Raw genomic sequence first — 17,010 nt, forward strand, 5'->3', positions numbered from 1 at the left:
CATAAATCCTTGTATGCTCTCTTCTTGATGGGTAACTCACACCTACTTCAGAGCAGATTTGCTTTTTTTATCTCTCTACACAGATAAGTGTATAAATAAAGAAATAGAATATAGACTAATGGGTATATTATAGGTAAATAATTAGATGTTTAGATAGGTAGATATTTTGTTTAAAAATATGTATAAATATAAAATGGCTGCTATGTGCAAAGCACTGTTAAAACACAACAAATGCATATAAATGTGTCTACTGGTTTACTAATTTCTTTTATTATCTGAAGGATTAGATAGATATTAACTAATTAATCCTGTGGGATGATGGCAGCCGATTTTTAATACAAGAATAGAATTTGCATTTTAAGAATGATACAATACCTAAACTCAGTGAATACATCCAGAGCACTAAGACAAGTATTTTCTATGTAATTTTCACAACACTCCAAGGTGAGTGTTATTTATTAATATCTTTTACAGATTTGTGGAATCTTGGCCTGAAGAAGGGAAAGGTCAACTCTTCTCCCATGACTTTGTACCTCTTTTCTCATCCTAATGGTAATGCCTGAGCCAGGTGAGTCTGATTGCAGAGGAGGCTCATGTCTCTACAGGGTTAGACAGGACCAAGGAGGAACAAGTGAATGAAGGGCACTGTGCCACTGACAGCTGCTTTGTAGCTCTTACTGAGAGCACGGGTGAGACAGGTTCCTGTGTGCTCTGTGTCATGTGATCCTACTTACCAGCCTGGGCTTGGTATTGGAAATCAAGCGTATGCATTTGGTTTAGGTGGTTCACATTATCTTTTATTAATAATATCATTTATTTATCTAATTCAGGATTATCATTAGAAGAAGACACAAACACATTTGAAGCAAGGCAAATGCTTCTGAGGAATAAATTAACATGTGGGCAGTTACAGTGGTGAAACCTCTAACACTCAGAATCTTAGATAGTGGTAATTTCAGAAACTGACAAAGAAACACAACGGGGAATTATTATTTGCTAAGAGACCTTGGCAAAGCCCTTCTGTCATAACCTATAAGTAATATTTGTTGTATTTACATATAAGGCAAGGCCAAACACAACCTCTGGGTTTATTTGTGTGTATATGTTTGGGGGGAGAGGAGGGTAGTGGGAGGGAGTTGAAATAAACAAACATGCAAATAAAACAAAATAAAATCATATAACCTCAAGGAATTTGAACTCAGAAAAACCTAGATTTAAATTCTAATTCTCTTGCTCTCTAGCTGACTTTGGGCTGTTTTTTTTTTTTTTTCCAATTTGATACTAATATTTGTTACTTGGAAATGAATACAATTATGCCTGCTTTGCAGGGTTATGTGTATTTAACAGATGGGATATGTAAAATGCCTTGCATGGTGTGGGGCACAGGCCACACGTTCAGTGAGAGTTTGTCCTTATTCTGTTCTCCCTGTGCCTACCACGTTGGTATCAGCCCCATAACTGCCTTTACTGAGAACTGCTCAACTGATGTGGAACCTGGACAAGCTAACTGGTGTCAGTAGGTGGAGGCCTCATAAATCTTGTTTGGTGGTGATGGCATAACAAAGATTGTGCTATTAGCATCTCAGATTTGGATGCAGGGCGCCTTGGCTTCCACGGAAGGAAGTGTGAACTCAAGTGCTTCTGGCTCCTTTGGAGAGAGAGAGGAGGATGGGTGGAGGCAGTGAGGCTTTCTATGGTCATTTGTTAAAATGACTTTTTAATGATGGCACAAACTGTTTTCACGTCTTAGGTACACAGCAGAAATGAAAACATAAATAAATCATATTCTTGAGCTCTTGGCACAAAACAAATGAAAGAACTAGAACTACTTTAAAAATGGGAAAAAAAGATGTAAAATTTACATTTAAATACGCTCACTGATTTTTCATTTGCATACAATTCGTTAACTAAAGAACAAAGGTTTCCAAAGGTCAGAAGACACCTTTTTACAAATGCAAAATTCCATTTTTATAATAATTGCGATTTAAAATAATCCCAAAGTGGTGATTAATGTAAGATTGACTTAATGTATTCTAAAATGAGACTCCGTGACTTCCAAAAGGTTTGGAGGGGAAAAAAAATAATAATTTTGTTCCTCTCTGTCATTTTAAGGTGTTATATTGGACAATTTACTCGTATTTGACAAAAATTGCTTAAATTATGTAAATATTGCTCAAGTTTAGTTTTATTTCTACCTCATTAAGGAGAATGTTGACCTCGCCTGCCTTCAGGAATAGCCTGACTGACTTAAATTCAAGTCTTACATTGTGTCTTGGCAGTAATTCTTTGTGCCTCAATCATGTTGCCTCAATTAGAAAGACCAATGATACCAACCTCATCTGCCCCCTCCTCTTTTTATTCTTGAGAGTGCTTGACATTAACTCATGATCTTCTTCCTACTTCCTGCTTCCTACTTTTCTTCCTAAGAAGCTACTTCAGAGCTTCTTAGATTCTAATTCATTTGGAAACGGTGTGGTTTGTTACGATCGTGATGGTATCTTTTTCTTTGTGGAATTTTGCTGTGGTGACCCCAATTCAGATGCAAAATCCATCTAAAAAAACATATGGGATTATCAGGTAATTTCTTTCTCCTGTAGGAAACCAGGGATACTTTTACTTACTGAAGTCAGAGCAACATCAATTATCTTCCCATAGCAACTTATCATTGCTATGTATTAATGGATAATTGGGGAGAAGGGGACAATCAATTTAGAGCAAGAGACTTACCTCTTTGCTCTTCTCTTTCTTCCCCTGTAAAATGATAATGTTCATGTCTACCTTAAAATGTCTTGGTGACTGTTGACATGTGGCCTTGAATGCCAAAGGTACAATGCTTGGTTGACAACAGGTATGTAGTATATTTTGGCTTAATTCTCTTTCCGTAATGGCGTCAGAAACACTGACCTTCATGCCAAGAGAAGGGTTTCAGTGGAAAAGGAGGACACAAACTTGAGTTTAACCTGAATAGAAATGGTTAGGACAGTCATAAAGCAGAAAGGAATAAAGTTATACATTCTTTCCCTTCAGAATCAGAACTACAGCTAAAAATGTGTTAAAACAATGAAATGTTAGCTAGCATTTAAGTTTATCTTTTCTGGTAGTTGGCCCTTTGCTTTTTCAGCAGTTCAGAGGGGAACTATGCTAAATAAACCACGTACCTTTTTAACCAATCTCAAGACATGAGATCAATGTTTTCCACTAATCTGAGGAAGCATATATTTGAAAGCCACTGAATTAAGGAGTGTGGCCTGCTTTTAAAATATCCAGACACTTGAAGCTATTCTAGATACCTTATCTTTCACAGGTTCAGACAGATTCCTTGTTCTGGCAAATTTATTCATGCCAGCCCTTGCCTCAAGGGGACAAGGTTGAGAGATATAGTAAATCATCAGCTGAATCATATCATTTAGGGTCAAAAGTGAGGTTTTGACTAAAATAAAGAGGATAATTTATGCATGGGTTCACCTGATTGAAGTAAGGAGTTTCAGGACTTTTTCAACCACAACAGAAATATTTCACTAAGAGCTCAGTCTTCTACTGTGGCTATTTGAAAACCAGTGCATGGCACATAGTACGGTCTCTCAATAAACACTAACTATTCTGCATCAATAAAGTCAAAATTCAGAGAAGGATGAGCTGCAAGAGAAATTGATGAGGATCCAGTGAGCTGCCTACATAGGTTTCCTCAGACACTTACAGCCTCGGTGAAAGTGGCCTTTCCTTCTCCAAAACCAGCAATGGAGAATCTGCTTCTTCAGGAAAAGCACAGTCTTTTTTGAAGGGTCACCTAATTAAGTCATGTCCACCCAGGATAATCTCCCTTTTGATGTCAGCTGTGTCATATGACATAACCTTCTCATGGGAATGACTATCTAACCATATTGACAAACCCTGAGGATTATAAAGGGTATACTGGAGTAGTTGAGGGTAGTCAAAACACAAACAAACACATTTTTAATAAGCCCATTTTTTGTCTGACTGTTGATAGCTTTTTTTTTTAACTGCATTGAGTGATTTTATTTGAGGCAAAATTGGTATATAACATTATATAATTTTCAGTTGTAAAACATTATAATTCATCTGTATACACTACAAAGTGATCCCCTCCGAGTCTAGTTACCATCCATCACCATGCAATTGACCCCCTTCATCCATTTCGCCTACCCCCTAACCCCCTTTTCCCTCTGGTAACCACTAATTTCTTCTCTGTATCTATGAGTTTGTTTTTGTTTTATTTTGTTTGTTCATTTGTTTTGTTTTTTTAGATTTCACATATGAGTGAAATCATATGGTATCTGTCTTTCTCCATCAGACCTATTTCACTTAGCGTAATACCCTCAAGGTCCATCCATGTTGTTGCAAATGGCAAGAATTTACTCTTTTATATGGCTGAATGTATTTCATTGTATATATATGTATATACACCACATCTTCTTTGTCCATTCATCTACTGATGGACACTTAGGTTGTTTCCATATCTTGGCCATTGTAAATAATGCTTCAGTGAACATAGGGGTGCATATATCTTTTTGAATTAGTGCTTTTGTATTCTTTGGATAAATACCCAGAAGTGGAATATTATGGTATTTCTATTCTTAATTTTTTGAGGAATTGCCATGCTGTTTTCCATAGTGGCTGAACCAATTTACAGTCCCACCGACAGTGTATAAGAGTTCCTTTTTCTTCATATCCTTTTCAACAGTTTATTTCTTTTAAGTAATAGCCATTCTGACAGGTTTGAGGTGATATCTCATTGTGGTTTCGATTTGCATTTCCCTAATAATTAGTGATGTTGAACATCTTTTCATGCGCTTGTTGTTCATCTCTATGTCTTCTTTGGAAAAATGTCTATTCAGATCCTCCGTTTTTTTTTTTTTTTTCTGGTGAGGAAGATTAGCCCTGAGCTAACATCCGATGCCAATCCTCCTCTTTTTGCTGAAGAAGATTGGATGGGCTAACATCTGTGCCCATCTTCCTCTATTTTATATGGGATGCTGCCACAGCATGGCTTGACAAGCGGCGCATTGGTGTGTACCCAGGATCTGGACCTGTGAACACTGGGCCACCAAAGCAGAGCACACGCACTCAACCGCTACACTACCTGGGCTGGCACCTCTCTGCCCATTTTTTAATTAGGTTGTTTGTTTTTGCTGTTGTTGAGTTGCATGAGTTCTTTATATATTTTGGATATTAACCCTGTATTGGATATATATGATTTGCAAATATCTTCTCCCTTTCAGGATGTTGCCATTTCATTTTGATGATGGTTTCCTTCACTGTGTAGAAGCATTTTAGTTTGTGTAATCTCATTTGTTTATTTTCGCTTTTGTTTCCCTTGCCTTTGGATTCAGATCCACAAAATATCACTAAGACCAATGTCAAGCAGCTTACTGCCTATGTTTTCTTCTAGGAATTTTATGGTTTCACTTCTTACACTCAAGTTAGTTTTGAGTTAGTTTGTGTGTGGTGTAAGATAGTGGTCTAATTTCATTCTTTTGCATGTGGTGGTCCAGTTTGCCCAACACCATTTATTAAAGAGACTGTCCTTTCTACATTGTATATTCTTGGCTACTTTGTCATAAATTAATTTTTCACATTTGAGTGGATTTAATTCTGGTCCCTCAATTATGTTCCATTGATCTGTGTATCTGTTTTTATGCCAATACCATACTGTTTTGATTACAATAGCTTTGTAGGATAGCTTGAAATCAGGGGGCCTGATACCTCCAGACTTGTTCTTCTCTCTCAAGATTGCTTTGGCTATTTGGAATCTTTTGTGCTTCCATATAAATTTTAGAATTATTTTTTCTAGTTTGGTAGAAAATGGCATTGGAATTTTGATAGGGATTTCACTGAATCTATAGATCGCTGTGGGCAGTGTAGACATTATAACAATATTAATTATTCCAATTCATGAGCACAGAATATTGTTTTCTTCTATTTTTTTCATCAGTATCTTATAGTTTTCAGTGCATAGGTCTTTTACCTCTTTGATTAAATTTCTTCCTAGGTATTTTATTTTTTTGGATGCAGTTGTAAATGAAATTATTTTCTTAATTTCTCTTTCCGATAGTTTGTTATTAGTGCATAGAAACACCACAGATTTCCATATATTGATTTTGTATCCTGCTACTTTCCTGATTTTATTTATTGATTCTAATAGTTTCTTGGTGGTGTCTTCAGAGTTTTCCATATACAGAATCATATCATCTGCAAATAGTGACAGTTTTACTTTTTCCCTTCCAATTTGGATGCCTTTCATTTTTGTTTTTATTTTATTTTATTTGCATAATTGCTGTGGCTAGGACTTCCAATACTATGTTGAATAAAAGTGGTGAGAGTGGGGGCCGGCCTGGTGGCGTAGTGGTTAAGTTCACACACTCCACTTCGGTGGCCCAGGTTCATGGGTTTGGATCCCAGGCACAGACGTATCCCACTCATCAAGCCATGCTGTGGCAGTGACCCACATATAAAATAGAGGAAGATTGGCACAGATGTTAGCTCAGGGCCAATCTTCCTCAAGCAAAAAAGAGGAAGATTGGCAATGGATATTAGCCCAGGGCCAATCTTCCTCACCTAAAAAAAAAAAAGTGGTGAGAGTGGATGTCCTTGTCTTGTTCCTGATCTTAGAGGAAAAGCTTTCAGCTCTTCATCCCTAAGTATGATGTTAACTATGATTTTGTCATATATGGCCTTTATTATGTTGAGGTACATTCTCTCCATACCCGCTTTGTTGATAGTTTTTATCATAAGTGGATGTTGAATTTTGTCAAATGCTTTTTGTGCATCTATTGAGATGACCATATGATTTTTATCCTTCATTTTTTTAATGTGTTGTATTACATTGATAGATTTGCAGATGTTGAAACATCCTTGCATCCCTGAAATAAATCCCACTTGATCAAGGTGTATGATCCTTCTAATATATTGTTGAATTCAGTTTGCTAGTATTTTGTTGAGGATTTTTGCATCTATGTTCAGTTTGTCAATGATATTGGCCTGTAATTTTATTTTTGGGGTGTCCTTGTCTGGTTTTGGTATCAGGGTAATGCTGGCCTCCTAAAATGAGTTTGAAAGCATTCCCTCCTCTTCAGTTTTTTGGAAGAGTTTCAGAAAGATAGGTATTAAATCTTTGAGTATTTGGTAGAATTCACAGTGAATGTCTGGTTCTGGACTTTTGTTTGTTAGGAGGTTTTTGATTACTGAATCAATTCTCTTAGTAGAAATCAATCTATTCAGATTTTCTATTTTTTCATTATTCAGTCTTAGAAAACTGCATTTTTCTAGAAGTTTATCCATTTCTTCTAGGTTGTCCACTTTCTTAGCCTACAATTATTTGCAGTAGTCTCTTATGATCCTTTGTATTTCTGTGGTATTGGTTGTTACTTCTCCTCTTTCATTTCTGATTTTGTTTATTAGAGCCCTCTCTCTTTTTTCTTGGTTAGCTAAAAGTTTGCCAATTTTGTTTATCTTTTCAAAGAATTAGCTCTTGGTTTCATTGATCTTTTGTATTAACTTTTTAATCTCTATTTCATTGATTTTTCAGTCTGATCTTTATTATTTCCTTCCTTCTACTGACTTTGGGCTTTGTTTGCTCTTCTTTTTCTAGTTCCTTTAGGTGTAATGTTAGATTGTTTATTTGAGATTTTTCTTTTTTCTTGAGGTAGGCCTGTATTGCTATGAACTTCCCTCTTAGAATCATTTTTGTTGCATCCCAAAGATTTTGGTATGTAATATTTCTGTTTTCATTTGTCTCTATGTATGTTTTTTTATTTCTTATTTGATTTCTTCAATGACTCATTGGTTGTTTAGTAGTGTCTTGTTACCTATTGACAGCTTTTAATTCTTACTCCTTTCTCTTTTCCTTGTGCCGAACCTCTGGGCAAATCGATAAGAAAGCCTGGGTGCTCTCTTCTTTAGTACCAGTGGAGGATCCTAACCACACAAGTCCCACCTGCTCATGAGAACTCTCACACCAGTCTCACCCCTAACCAGAGTAAGCACCCAGGCCACTCTCCTTTTCTTACTCTACCAAGTAGTTTTGGAACTGCTTGAGAGGGAGTCTCTGCTATCCTCAGAGACCTCAATTATGTAAGTAATAAACCTTTTCATAGCATCTTGGTTTGTGTGTGGTGTCACCAGTCTTGATGAACTTTGTGGATTCCTCTTGCTTTTTCAGAATGACCATAACGTATCCATAGGCACCTGAAATTTGTTTGATCAACTAGCATATGCTAGAAAGAAACATTCTTCAGTTAAATCATTGGAGCTCATGTCTGTCTTTCTTCTGTCTGGACAGCCCTAATTTCATCCTCCTTATCCCCCGAGTCCTACAACATGGAAATTGTCCAATTTTCTTTCAAAGTTCTGCTCAAGGAAATCAAACCAGTGATACAAATTAACATTATAATTTACCATAGTTTTGATCAGATTGATGAGGCAAACTTTAAAAAAAGAAATAAAATCCAGTTGGTATGAAATATGGCCATATTCACACAATATTAGAGGCGGTTTAAAAAGCTATAGGTGTTTGGGATATAGTTTAAAAACATGCATTAAAAATCCTAAACAGGGCCGGCCCCGTGGCTTAGCGGTTAAGTGCGTGCGCTCCGCTGCTGGCGGCCTGGATTCGGATCCCCGGCGCGCATTGACTCACGGCTTCTCCGGCCATGCTAAGGCCCCGGCCCACATACATCAACTAGAAGGATATGCAACTATGACATACGACTATCTACTGGGGCTTTGGGGGAAAAAAATAAATAAATAAAAATTATTTAAAAAAATAATAATAAAAATAAATAAATAAATAAAAATCCTAAACAATGCATACCACTTTAACCCAGAAATTTCAAATTTGTGAATTGAAAATGAGGCAATAATAAGAAAAAATACACAAAGATATTGAAAACTTTATAATATTGATTAAATAGTATATGTATATAGTTATATATTTATTAATCAGTAAGTTAATGAGGTAAATACTAGTAGAGACCGAATAGAGAAGCCCTATGTGACCTTGGTATATTATAAAGTAAAAAAGAAAATTTTAATTTAGCCTTAAATAGTCACATGTGGCTACTGACTACCATTTTGGATGGTGTAGATCCAGAGTATATGCTGTGTGTGTGTGTGTGTGTGTGTGTGTGTGTGTGTGTTCCTTGTACAGTTAGCCAACAAAAACTTCCTTATTGCCTACTATATACCTGTCCCTATGTGGGGCGTATGGTCTTTCCAGAAAAAAAAAAAAGTCTGGAAAACTATGCACCAAAATGTCAACATTGGATGATTTGGGGTTATTATTTGTTTTTATTTTATTTTTTTGTTCTGCTACATTTTGTTCTATATTTTGTAAATTAGTAGCTCTCAGTATGTGCTTCATAAACTCTTTGCAGTCCCCAAGGCCTTTTTAGGGGTCTTAAAGGTCAAAATTATTTTCATAATAAAACCAAGATGTTATTTGTCTCTTTCACTGTGTTGACATTTGCACTGATGGTGCAAAAGTGATGGTGGGTAAAGTTGATAGGCCTTAGCACAAATCAAGAAGAGGCACCAAACTTAATGCCAGCTGTTACTGTGTTCTTCACCACCATATACTTGCAGAAAAAAATAAAATGCCAGTTTCACTTAAGAATATTCTTGGTGAAGTAATAATTAATTATTTTAAATTAATTAATTATGCTTCAATGGTGCACATCCTTTTAATATTTTGTGTGAAAAAAATCAGAAGGAGACATGAAGTATTTCTGCTTCCTACTGAAATACAATGGTTGCCTCAAGAAAAGCACTTGTGTGATTGACTTACAAGCTAAACTTGCATCTTTCATGGAACCCAATTTTTACCTGAAAGAATGCTGAGAGACAAACGATGGTTATTCAGACTTAGATATTTGACAGACATTTTGATGAAAATGAAAAAAGTGAACTTGTCACCTCAAGGACAAAAACTGAAGATTTTTGCCAATAATAAATTCCAAGATTTCAAATGAAAATTGGATTTTGTAAAACTTGTATTGGCCAATATGAATATGACAGTTCACAATACCCAAAATTTTTTCTGATGAGATTTGTGATGCTATTAATGATTGTGATTTTTTGATATTGTATGATAAAGTGTGTCCAAGTTTGGGAGATCTGCATAAATTATTGGATTGATATGTTCTAAATGACCGAATCACCGTGTTACAAAATCATTCATGGATGAAAGATTTATTCAAAATGTAAGATACACCAATTAATTTTAGTGTAACAGACTTCAAAAGTTTTTTGAAATGTTTTTAGATACTACCTTTTAACTAATCTTAAGAAAGTACCATTTGTTAAGTTCTGATGTAGTATCAAAGAACGTTATTCACAATGATCTGAAATGCCTATTCAAATAAATTCTCTCTTTGCCAACCACATATCTATGTGGACTGAATTTTCTTCATATACTTAGAACAAAAAAACATACTGCAATTGACTGAATGCAGATATGAGAATATGACTGTCTTCTTTTAGACCAGACATTAAAGAGATATGAAAATGTAAGCCAATAACACTGTCTTCAATAAATTGTTCTTTTTTAAAACATATAGTTATTTTTCATGAAAATATTATTTTATTTTTTTTATTTTTTGGTGAGGAATATCAGCCCTGAGCTAACATCTGTTGCCAATCCTCCTCTTTTCACCGAGGCAGATTGGCCCTGGGCTAACATCCGTGCCCACCTTCCTCTGATTTATATGTGGGACGCCTGCCACAGCATGGCTTGATGAGGGGTGAGTAGGTCCATGCCTGGGACCCGTACCTGCGAAACCCCAGGCTGCCGAAGCAGAGCCCACAAACTCAACCATTATGCCTCTGGGCCGGCCCTTATGAAAATATTATTAATAATATATATGTTTGCCATTACTTTAAATACATTAAATAAATAATTAAATTTTTAAAATTTTAATTTCTAGGGGCCGGCCCAGTGGCATAGCAGTTAAGTGCGTACACTCCACTTCGTCGGCCCCGGGCTCACAGGTTCGGATCCCGGGCGAGCACTGATGCACCACTTGTCAAGCCATACTGTGGTGGCGTCCCATATAAAGTAGAGGAAGATGGGCACAGATGTTAGCTCAGTGCCCATCTTCCTCAGAAAAAAAGAGGAGGATTGGCAACAGATGTTAGCTCAGGGCAAATCTTCCTCACCAAAAAAAAAAAAAAAAAGAAAAGAAATTGTAAGTTTCTAATAATAATATTTATAGCTATAACTCACATAAACCCTCTTCAGGGTCCTCAATAAAATTTAAAGAGTGTAAAGGAATCTTGAGACAAAAAAAAATAGAGAAACACTGTTCTAAATGACTAAGAGATAAAGGATATGACAAAAGTCATCCATAAATCCCCTCCTTTATGAAACCTTCTGTTGCAAAGCCCTGGATGTAGTTTCTCCTCTTTGCTCTCTTTATATCTCATACATATATCAACATGTTCTGTGTATTTTTATGTCATTATGTCAACTAAATTATTAGCTCTTTGAGAACAGAGCCCAAAACTAACTCCTCATTTAACAGTGTGTTTAGCAGCGACTGGCAATGTGCCTGGCCTGAAGTGTTTACTTATTGAAGATTTGTTGAACTCAGTTAATCTTGGTCACTTTTTTTTCAGACTTATTTTGATTATTTAGTGGCATATAAACACAGTCTCAGAGAATAAGTTCACAGTGGGGAAAGACTCATTTTATCATTGATAGTTAACTGCCTGTTGTACTACCCTTAAAGAGAAAGATTGCATACTGACGCCTTCTATTCAACGAGTGTTTATTTGGGGTAATGACAGTAGCTGCAGAGTGTGTTGCTTCTTGTATCGCTCTGCACAGCCCTATAACTCAAACAGGGCCCTCTCCCTTTCTTCAGCTCTTGCCTGTGAGGCTCCATTGCAAAAACCATCTGTTGTCAATGCTGTTATAAACATGACTCACATGAATTACCTCCATGCACACACAGTGATTGGAATATAAGGAGATGGCGTCATTACACAGTCCTTGGCACCGCAGGGTAGGGCACAGTGGGCAGAATGTGCCCATTTGGTTTCAACTCTATGAGGAATTAGGGTCAACAGCAAGTGCCTGTATTTTCTATCTGCTCAAGAGAGGAAGGAATAATGAATATAATGTAATAAATTGTTTGCTTTATGCTTTATTTATAATTTTATTGATATCATAGGACCATTACAGTGCTTCATTACAGGCTTGAGCACCCACAGTGAAAACTTTCTAAAGTTTCAGGAGTTTAAGAAACATATACAGCAAAAAGAGAGGGAACTCTCATTTTATTCATCAGTATATATTTGCCAAATCTCTCTTCTGCACACAGCCCTGTTTTAGATACTGTAGAAAGTGTGGAAGACAAATGATATGACATAAAGATTATATATACATAAATTACCTACATACATTTTTACCATAGCTATATTGGCAACTATGTGTATTTCTATATCTGTATATCTAAGTATCTATCTGTGTGTCTTTCTTTCTGACTACATTCCTGTAAAATAGGGATTTACTGTTATGATATCTAACAAAAAGCTTTTCATACAATGGTCAATAGGAAAACATTAGTTGATAAAACAAAAGAAAGAAAGAAAACAAAAATTCTGCACACTTGAAATATTCTCTATGGTAGGCATAATAATGGTCCCCCAAAGATGTCCACATCCTAACCCCAGGAATCTGTGAGTACGTTACTCTACATGTCAAAGAGATTTGGTAAATTTAGAACCTTGAGATGAGAGTATTGTGGATTATCCAGGTGTGATCAATTTAATCACTCCATAAAAGTAGAGAACTTTTCCTGGCTATGGTCAGAGTATACTGCGACAAAGGGAAAACTAGAGCCTTCAGAAAGAAATATAGCCCTGCCTGTACCTTGATTTTAGCCCAGTGAGACCCAGGCTGTACTTCTCCAGGAAGGTAAAACAATGCATTACTGTTGTTTTAAGTCACTAAATTTATGATAATTTGTTACAGTACCAATAGGAAGCTAATATACCCTCATTCTTGGCAGTTTATGCAAACTGTATTATACTCTACCCAGCATGGTCCTACAAGTGCATCCATTAGCATACATTTTTATCCCCTAGTCACCACAAACAAATCTTGATGAATCCCTCCTTTTGATCGCCTTAGGTTCCAGTCATGACTTTGTTATTTTAACTTTTTTCCAAGTTATGCAATATTTGTTTGTGTGTCAATTACCTCTATTGAACCCTTTGATGCCAGAGGTGACTCTTGGCTGTGATTTTATTGTCATGGAACATGGAAAGTTTCTTAGTAATCACTTTTGGTAAAATTAACTACCTCATTATTTAAGTCTGACATAAGTCAGACCTTCTGTATAAAATAATCTGTTTACATGTGTTTATTATTTATGAATATAATTTCCTTTTTTTCTATCCATGTGATAAATACACTTTCTTTGATCTAAACTTCCTATAGTAGTTATTGTTTGTGTTGCTTAGTATTGTGTTATTTGTAGTTTTTTTTTCCCTAATTGGCTCAAATATTTTAATTCCCCAGCTAAAGACACAAAATCTTGAAGATAATGGCAAATGTTTTAGTTCTCTTAAATTTTCCCACTTTAGTGTTCACAGATGAATTAAATCACTTTGTTTAAAGATTTCTAGGTGAGGGTAGGAATAGTTTACAGGCATTTTTTCTCGTTATCAAATCCAATTTAAAGGTAAAAAATAATATATTTTAGAGGATTCCATATGCCTTTGAACCAAGGTATTTGATAAATGTCTAATTTAGTGTATGTCCAGTAATATAATGGCAATTCCGTAAGGACAGATGTTTGAAATATTATCTGATACTCAAAGAGGGAATCATACAACAAATTAGGAAGATTACAGAATGAAAACAGTTACAATTGTAGGGGAAAAAAACACCATTTAAAAATAGGGAAAAGTATGACCTTTGTATTTATAGAGTACCTTTATTGAAGGTACTCTAAGTGCCTTACTAGTGACAAGCAGGAGACACAGACATCTATTAACATTTCAAGAGGAAAAATGTCATATAGATGCCAGCTTACTGTTATAACTGACAAGGAAATTGAACAAACACATTTAAGCGGCTGCCTCAGTCACTTAAGGGGTATGAACATTAGCCTCCTAACGAGCACTTGTAAATTATGCAAATGCTCTGCATTATTGATATAACATAGTTACTTTATTGGATTTTGATAACATGTCAAAACATCTTGAACCTCATCTATCCAAGGAGCTCAATTCACTACTTTTTTTAGGTTTCTGCACAGCTCACTGGCACCATAAAGTTGACAAAGTCCAAAGTTTTTGCATGATATTTATGCCCTTTCACAGTCATTATTAACCTATCTTTCTTGGGCTGGTCTCCTTTATGAGAAAGTGATCTTTTGAAAAGGAAAGATGTTCAGGGGTGACATTCAGGAAGGAGAAGCTGTCAGGTGCTAAAACAAGTCAGATTCACTGTTTAGGGGGGTCCTTGAATGGACAGTATCTTCGAGGATGCACATTTCGTGCAGGATGTTTGTGTTTTGTAGGGGATTTGGGCTACAGTATGATCATGTCTTCTCCCCATAACCAGTAACTATGTTCCTTCCACACAGAGACCATACATTTACTTAGTATTTTTTAAATCTGAGATCGCCTAAAGAGTACCTTAGATATAGTAAATAATCAATGAACACCTGTTATATGATTTAGTTTATTTAGCCTATATAAATTTTTATCCATATACAATTTTTGAAAGTTATTGTAGTGAGACTGATATGTTTTTATGTCCATCTCTTTCCGTATGTATTTCATCTAGAGAAAGTGCATGGAAAATACAGGCAATGTGTTAGTAAATTGAAATAAAAGTTTATCCAGGAGGAAAGCATTTTTGACTACATTCAATACACAGCCTAATTAAGAGCAGAATAGAATAGACTGCTTTGCTGAGTAACACAGTCACACCTCACACACTAACATATAGGTGACCTTTGGTGCTTAATTTAACCTCCCTGACTCTCACGGTTATAGATTAACTCAATAAAAACCTAAAGAACAGGTTGATGGCACCAGCAAAGGGAAGCATCTGTGGTGATCGTTGTCTGAAGAAAGGACATGCGATGATCTGCACATGACTCAGGTTAACATCACTTTAGTGCTGTGTTCTTGTGTAACCCCAGGGAGGAGAAAGTGCTTATTATTATCTTGGAGGAGCATAAAAGGGACAACATAGTTTAAAAAGAAACAGCTGGAGTGTGATCTAATCTCCATGTTCCAATTTACTTATGTATAAAACACACATAAAAAATTAAACCTCACTGAACAATTTGCCTGCTCTCTGTTCCTGGCATGCCTCAGCCCTGCTAGAGCAGCAGTCCTGGCTTGACAGAACCCAGGGATGCCTTTAAATAATAAATAGATTATTTAGAGAACATAGCTTTTATAAATTTAATATTAATTTGACTACACCGTGGTAATTATGTCTGAATCATAAATATATCCTCGTATTCAGGATTCCCTTGTCAATGTCACTTGACCCCCCTTAACTATGACAGCAGGAATGGTGGAGCTCTGCACCAGCTTTGGGGAGTGACATCAGATTAAATTAAGCTCTCATGCATTTATGGATCAGCGTAGAAAAGCAGGAATACCTCCATAAGGGATGAATAATGCATCAGAAAGTCGTTCTGTAGTTCCCTGGTCATGTGTAGATAATGTGAACTAGTGGCCCTGCATAAAGCTCCCAATATGTTTATAATAACAAGAGAATGTGCTTTAAAATTTTACATTATATGTTTCAATATTTTTGTAGAAATTATTTATCAGCAAAAGTATGTTTTTTCCACCAGTATAATTTTCTGTCAATGATTTATTGTTGTTATCAATTGAATACTTCCTATACGCTCAGGACTGTATTAAGCAAAAACAATAAAAAAAAACACCCCTTAATCTTTTTTTTTTTCTTTTTTTTCATGAGGAACATTAGGCCTGAGCTAACATCTGATGCCAATCCTCTTTTTGCTGAGGAGGATCGGCCCTGGGCTAACATCCGTATCCATCTCCCTCTACTTTATATGGGACGTTGCCACAGCATGACTTAACAAGTGGTGCATCAGTCCACTACCAGGATCCGAATCTGTGAACCCCAGGCCACCAAAGCAGAGCACGCGAACATAACTGCTATACTATACCACAGGGCCGGCCCAAAAAGACACCCCTCAATCTTTAAGAAATGAAAGGATCATACGTCACCTCAGAAAACATTAGGTTAGCTACTATAAAAAAGAAAACCCAGAAAATAACAAGTGTTGGTAGGAATGTGGAGAAATTAGAACTCTACTGCACTGTTGGTAAAAATGTCAAATGGTGGAGGTGTTCTGGAAAACAGTGTGGAGGTTACTCAAAAAATTAAAAATAAAACTACAACATCATACAACAATTCCACTTCTGGGTATATATACAAAAGAATTGAGGCAGAATCTCAAAGAGATATTTGTACAACCATGTTCATAGCAGCATTATTCACAACAGCCAAGAGATAGAAGCAATCCATTTGTCTATCGAGTGCTGAATAGATAAACAAAAGGTGGTATATCCATATAATGGAATATTATTCAATTTTATGTTTTTATTTTTATCTATTTATTTTTTTGCTGAGGAAGATTTGCCTTGAGCTAACATCTGTGCCAATCTTCCTCTATTTTGTATGTGGGACACCGCCACAGCATGGCCACCAATGAGTGGTATAAGTCCTCGCCCTGAATGGAACCTGGGCCGCCAAGGTGGAGCATGCCAAACTTTACCACTAGGCCATGGGGCCGGCCCCCTATTCAGTTTTAAAAAGCAAGGAAATTCTGATACATGCTACAGCATGGATGAAACTTGAGACTTGAGGAAATTATGCTAAGTGAAATAAGCTAATCACTAAAAGAGAAATAACTATATGATTCCATTTGTTTGAGCTATCTAGAGTAGTCAAACTCAGAAACAGAAAGGTGATGGTGGTTGCAGAGG

General features: G+C 36.1%; 1 long non-coding RNA gene across 1 annotated transcript in view; it reads left to right on the forward strand.

The window, feature by feature from the left end:
- Positions 1 to 17,010, forward strand: part of LOC147916228 (uncharacterized) — a 167,217-nt gene that overhangs the window by 60,044 nt on the left and 90,163 nt on the right. The window contains exon 2 of the long non-coding RNA XR_015553092.1: positions 475 to 568. This is a non-coding gene — a long non-coding RNA (uncharacterized LOC147916228). The remainder of the gene's footprint in view (positions 1 to 474; positions 569 to 17,010) is intronic.

Source organism: Ceratotherium simum, chromosome 9 (assembly GCF_057802395.1).
Source record: "Ceratotherium simum simum isolate JZ-2026a chromosome 9, ASM5780239v1, whole genome shotgun sequence".
Lineage (NCBI taxonomy): Eukaryota > Metazoa > Chordata > Mammalia > Perissodactyla > Rhinocerotidae > Ceratotherium > Ceratotherium simum.